Raw genomic sequence first — 6,000 nt, 5'->3', positions numbered from 1 at the left:
CACCTAAGTTTCTCTAGAGGACAGGCCTTGGGTGTTTCTATTTTGTCCTCTAATCTTAATTATAAAGATCACAGGCTTCTGCTACCCGTTTCTTTAACTTGGGAGAAGGGAGTACTAGAAACTATGGCATTGATAGATTCCGGAGCTGCTGAGAGCTTTATCGACCAAGTTTTTGTTACCAAACACGCTATCCCATCCCAGTTAAGGGAGACACCCTTGGCCGTTGAGGCCATAGATGGTAGACCTTTAGTGGAGCCTGTTATTTCCCGTGAAACCATACCCGTTAAATTAACTGTTGGTATCTTACACGAGGAAGACATATCTTTATTGCTTATTTCTTCTCCTTCTGTTCCCATAGTCCTGGGGTACCCTTGGTTAAAAAAACATAACCCTATTATTGATTGGGAATTAGGGGAGATAATCTCATGGGGTCAGGGTTGTCAGGACAGGTGCTTACGGACAGTGTCACCGCTTTGCGCAGTTAACACACCGATTAATTCTACCTACTCTACAGAGGTACAAATACCGCCTCTGTACCTGGATTTAAAGGCAGTATTTGACAAAAAGAATGCTGATACTTTACCTCCACACAGGTCTTTTGATTGTAAAATTAATCTACTACCTGGTACTATGCCCCCCAGGGGTAATGTATATCCTTTGTCCACTAAAGAGAACTTAGTCTTAGAGGAGTATATTCGTGAGAACCTTGAAAAAGGATTCATTAGGAGATCCTCCTCTCCTGCCGGGGCTGGGTTTTTTTTTGTTAAAAAGAAGGATGGTACACTAAGACCTTGCATTGATTATCGAGGTTTGAACAAAATAACCATTAGAAATGCCTACCCAATTCCTTTGATTACCGAGCTCTTTGATCGTCTAAAAGGCTCCAAGATTTTCACCAAGTTAGATCTCAGAGGGGCGTATAACTTGGTGAGAATTCAGCAGGGACACGAGTGGATGACGGCGTTCAATACCCGTTATGGGCACTATGAATACACAGTAATGCCTTTTGGCCTCTGTAATGCACCGGCAGTATTTCAGGACCTGATCAATGAAGTTCTTAGGGAATTTCAACATGACTGCGTTATTGTATATCTGGATGATATACTTATACACTCTAGAGAGATTGAGACTCACCACAGACAAGTCAGAAGGGTATTGCGCAAGCTTCTTCAACATGGCCTGTACTGCAAATTGGAGAAATGCAGCTTTGACCAATCCCAGATAAACTTTCTTGGTTATGTGATTTCTGGGGAAGGGTTTAAGATGGACCCGGATAAGCTCCAGTCCATTTTGGATTGGCCTTTACCCAGGGGCCTCAAGGCCATTCAGAGGTTTATTGGATTCTCCAACTATTATAGGCGCTTCATTAAGGGTTACTCTTCAATTATAGCTCCTATTACCAATATGACCAGACAGGGGGCTGACACTAAGAACTGGTCTACTGAAGCCCTTCTTGCCTTCAAAACACTCAAGGAACTGTTTGCTTCTGCACCAATTTTAGTTCACCCTGATACGACTCTGCCTTTCCTACTCGAGGTAGACGCCTCAGAGACAGGTATAGGTGCTATCCTGTCCCAAAGGTTAGGTGTGGATAAGCCCTTACATCCATGTGGTTTTTTTTCCAAGAAACTATCAGGTCCTGAGAGCAGATATGACATTGGTGACAGGGAACTACTAGCAGTTATCATGGCTTTAAAGGAGTGGAGACATTTATTGGAGGGCACCTTACATCCTGTTACTATTTTGACAGACCACAAGAACCTGTCCTATATTGGGGAGGCCAAGCGCTTGTCCTCCAGGCAAGCTCGTTGGTCTTTATTCCTCACGCATTTCAATTACGTGCTCACGTATAGACCTGGTTCTAAGAATTCTAAAGCCGATGCTTTGTCTCGACAATATGAACCTTCTGCGATATCTGAGCCGGTTTTGTCTTCTATAGTACCCAGGTGCAATATTATCGCCAACACGAGTCTTAAGATTCACTCTCCGTTGCTTGGTCAGATCATGAAGTTGCAGCATCTGGCGCCTAGACAGACTCCTGGGGCAAGGCATTTCGTTCCTCCTGAACTCCAACTGGAACTCTTACAGTGTTTTCACAACAGTAAGGCGGCTGGGCATCCGGGTATTCGCAAGACATGTTCCTTGATCTCTAAAGATTTCTGGTGGCCTTCTTTACGGAAGGATTTTAGGGATTTCATCGGAGCATGTGAGGTTTGTATGAAGACTAAGCAACCTCATACGCTTCCATGTGGGTTGTTACATCCCTTGAACATTCCAGAGAGACCATGGTCCTGTTTGGCTATGGACTTCATTGTAGATTTGCCTGTTTCTAAAAAACAGACTGTGATCCTCACGGTGGTTGATAGGTTTACTAAGATGGCTCATTTCGTGCCCTTAACTAAACTCCCGACTTCTCCTGAATTGGCGGAGATATTCGCGAGAGAGATTTTTCGCTTACATGGGATACCTTCCGAAATTGTTTCCGATAGAGGTTCCCAATTTGTTTCACGTTTTTGGAGATCCTTCTGTTCTCAACTAGGCATCAAATTGAATTTTTCTTCTGCCTATCACCCTCAGTCTAACGGAGCTGCTGAACGTACCAATCAAAAGATTGAACAATATTTGCGTTGTTTTGTTTCTGAACACCAGGACGATTGGGTCGGTTTGATTCCTTGGGCGGAGTTTGCACACAATAATCTCGTTTGTGATTCTACTCGATCCAGTCCCTTCTTCATGAATTATGGCTTTCATCCTTCCATTCTTCCCTCGGTTTCTCCTTCCCAAGGGGTACCGTCGGTGGATGTTCATGTTGCCAATTTGAGGAAGTTGTGGGATCAGACTCGACAAATTCTCCTACATAATTCCATGTTGTTCAAGAAACACGCTGATAAGCACAGAAGGGCAGCTCCGGTTTTTGTTCCAGGTGATAGGGTATGGTTGAGTACAAGAAACATTCGTTTGAAGGTTCCTTCTATGAAATTCGCTCCTCGTTACATTGGCCCCTACAGGGTTCTGACTCGAATTAACCCAGTTGCGTATCGCCTAGCTCTTCCAGCTGCCTTACGCATTCCTAACTCCTTTCATGTTTCTTTACTGAAACAGCTAGTCTGTAACAGATTTTCCTCCACTATATCCTCTCCTCGCTCTGTTCAGGTTGAGGGTCAGGAGGAGTATGAAATCAACTCCATCATCGATTCTCGAATCTCCCGGGGGAAGTTACAATATCTTATTGACTGGAAGGGATATGGTCCTGAGGAGAGGACTTGGGTACCTCAGGAGGATGTACATGCTCCTCGCCTCCGCAGGGCTTTTCACTCCCGTTTTCCATCCCGTCCCAGTTCCTTCCGCCCGGTGGGCGTTTCTGAGAGGGGGGGTACTGTCAGGGTACCTGTAGTCTCTACCTCAGAGGAGGTGAGAGACTTAGACGTTTATCCTCCCAGAGGGGTTGTTTCTTCCTTATATGACGCAACGCCCAGTAGTCGACGTCATAACGCCAACCCGGGTCGACCTGTCAGTCAAGTCCCGAGCACTAATCAGGACTCGTCGGGGGCGTGATTACCCTCTAGAATCAAGGTATAAAGTAAGGCTTTCGGCATCTGCTCATTGCCCTGTCGTGGTTCTAGCCTGTCTAGTCACTCAGTGCTCTTGTATTCTAGTTGTCTCTTTGGTTCTGACCCGGCTTGTTTGTACTACCCTGTTTATCTCTGTTACCCTTTGACTCGGCTTGTCTCTCGCTTACCTGTCCTCTCGTTCCCTCGACCTCGGCTTATTCCTAGACCATTCTCTACTTTCTCCTTACGTTAAGTCCGGCCATTCTAAGGTCCGGTATACGTACCTACCACCTGTTTGTACTCTGCGTGTTGGATCCCTGTCCCGATCCTGACAACTATGTACTTTGACTGTGCAGCACAAAGGTTGAGGATTTAATTATTCTCTGGGCACAGAGGTAAATGGGCAACAGGAGCTGTGTGCATTTGACACAGCAAAAATACACAACTGCATTTGCTCATGGGCCTACATTTTTATCTGAATTACAGTTGTGCTCAAAAGTTTGCATACCCTGGCAGAAATTGTGACATTTTGGCATTGATTTTGAAAATATGACTGATCATGCAAAAAATTATATTTATTGGAAGGATAGTGATCATTAGAAGCCATTTATTATCACATAGTTGTTTGACTCCTTATTAAATCATAATGCTAACAGAAATCACCCACATGGCCCTAATCAAAAGTTTACATACAATTGAATGTTTGGCCTTGTTACATACGCACAAGGTGACACACACAGGTTAAAATGGCAATTAAAGGTTAATTCCCCCACCTGTGGCTTTTTAAATTGCAATTTGTGTCTGTGTATAAATAGTCAGTGAGTTTGTTAGCTCTCACATGGATAAACTGAGCAGGCTGGATACTGAGCCATGGGGAGCAGAAAAGACATGCGTAACAATGTAATGGAACTTTATAAAGATGGAAAAGGATTTAAAAAGATATACAAGCATAATATAGACACGTATTAAAGTGTTAAACTAATAACTTTGTGCCCTCTTTAGACTGGAAGGGTTAAGTTAAATAAACAGAACCACTAACAGACCTAGTATCCCTAAGGAGGCTGCTCTATCATGGATAGGTTTAAATGCCTTTGTATATTGTGAGCAAAAAAGGAAACTATAAATATTATTTATCCCTAATTGGGCAAAAAAATTAACATAATGTGAGTAATCAAATAGTGAAAAAATAATAATAAAAAACAGAAAAAAATATATTAGTAAGTGATTTAAAATATTAGAAACCGTTATATCAAGTTTAGCCAGACAGTTGCTAAACAGACTGAGAATGATTATATAAAGTGTTGCACATCATTGCAACAATATAATTTGTCTGTATCTAGTACTGAGATAGGTCTTGATATTTAGGTATGACTAAATGTTTGATTGGAGGGCAAACTAAGGGATATTGTAGTGCATACAGTCATAAGTGACTTGAGATAAACGGTGCCACAAGATGCCAATATAAAAATCAAACGCAAGTGTACCCAATGGGATGATGCCTACATATAAGGGGATAAAGAGATATTTGCGGAAATGAAAGGCAGCAAAGACCAGGTTGGTTATCAAATCATCCGGAAAACTGACCTAATAAGTACAGTCGTAACAGGCTTTTTTTTTGTGCCCTATTTTCACAAATCTACCCGAATGTTGGTTTCGGCACACCACAACCAACTTCTGCACCACTAACATAACTCGGCTTATTGTGCCCGACCACAAATGGAAAGGTGGAGCCTGTAGTTGTGGGAGGGATATTGCTATAAATACACTGGTCGCCCCTTCCTCTGGGCTGAGATTGGTTCAGCCCACCCACCACTTCCTTTATCAAGCCATTTAAAATGGTGGGCCCTCTTTTTACAGGGCTACCCGAATGTTGGTTTCGGCACACCACAACCGACTTGTGCACCATTAACATAACTCGGCTTATTTTCCCCGACCACAAATATATATATATTTCTTTCAATAATTTTTAATTTAATAAATCCACTATACAAACATTACACCCCTATACATGGACGAAGTAGTGTGACCAGGGAGGGGTACTGTGAAGATTTTTCCTAAAAGCTTTAGGCTAGCCCTGATCATGACAACTGGCCAATTGCTATTCTTCAATATCATTCACCCATAAATAACAGGAGCACAGCTGCATCTTATTGAAAAGGTTGAAATTAAACTCACATTGGATTTGAGCCCACATGCTAACAATAAAATAAAAGTGGTTGTATGTTTCATACGTACAACTGGCTTTATTTGATAACATTACTGTTGTCAAATGTGACAACAGTAATGTGCTGATGTAACGACATTACTGTTCTAGATGATATGTTGCCGGATGATATATCTAGATGATATATTGCTGTACACTTGTGTGGATAATTTTGGACAAATAATAAAAGTTCCCATTATTCACTTTATGTTTGGAAGCATCATGATGTTAAGTTGTATCAGACAG

This window comes from Pelobates fuscus, chromosome 4 (genome assembly GCF_036172605.1).
Source record: "Pelobates fuscus isolate aPelFus1 chromosome 4, aPelFus1.pri, whole genome shotgun sequence".
Lineage (NCBI taxonomy): Eukaryota > Metazoa > Chordata > Amphibia > Anura > Pelobatidae > Pelobates > Pelobates fuscus.
The sequence above is the reverse complement of the archived record's forward strand: the minus strand, read 5'-3'. Positions refer to the sequence as shown.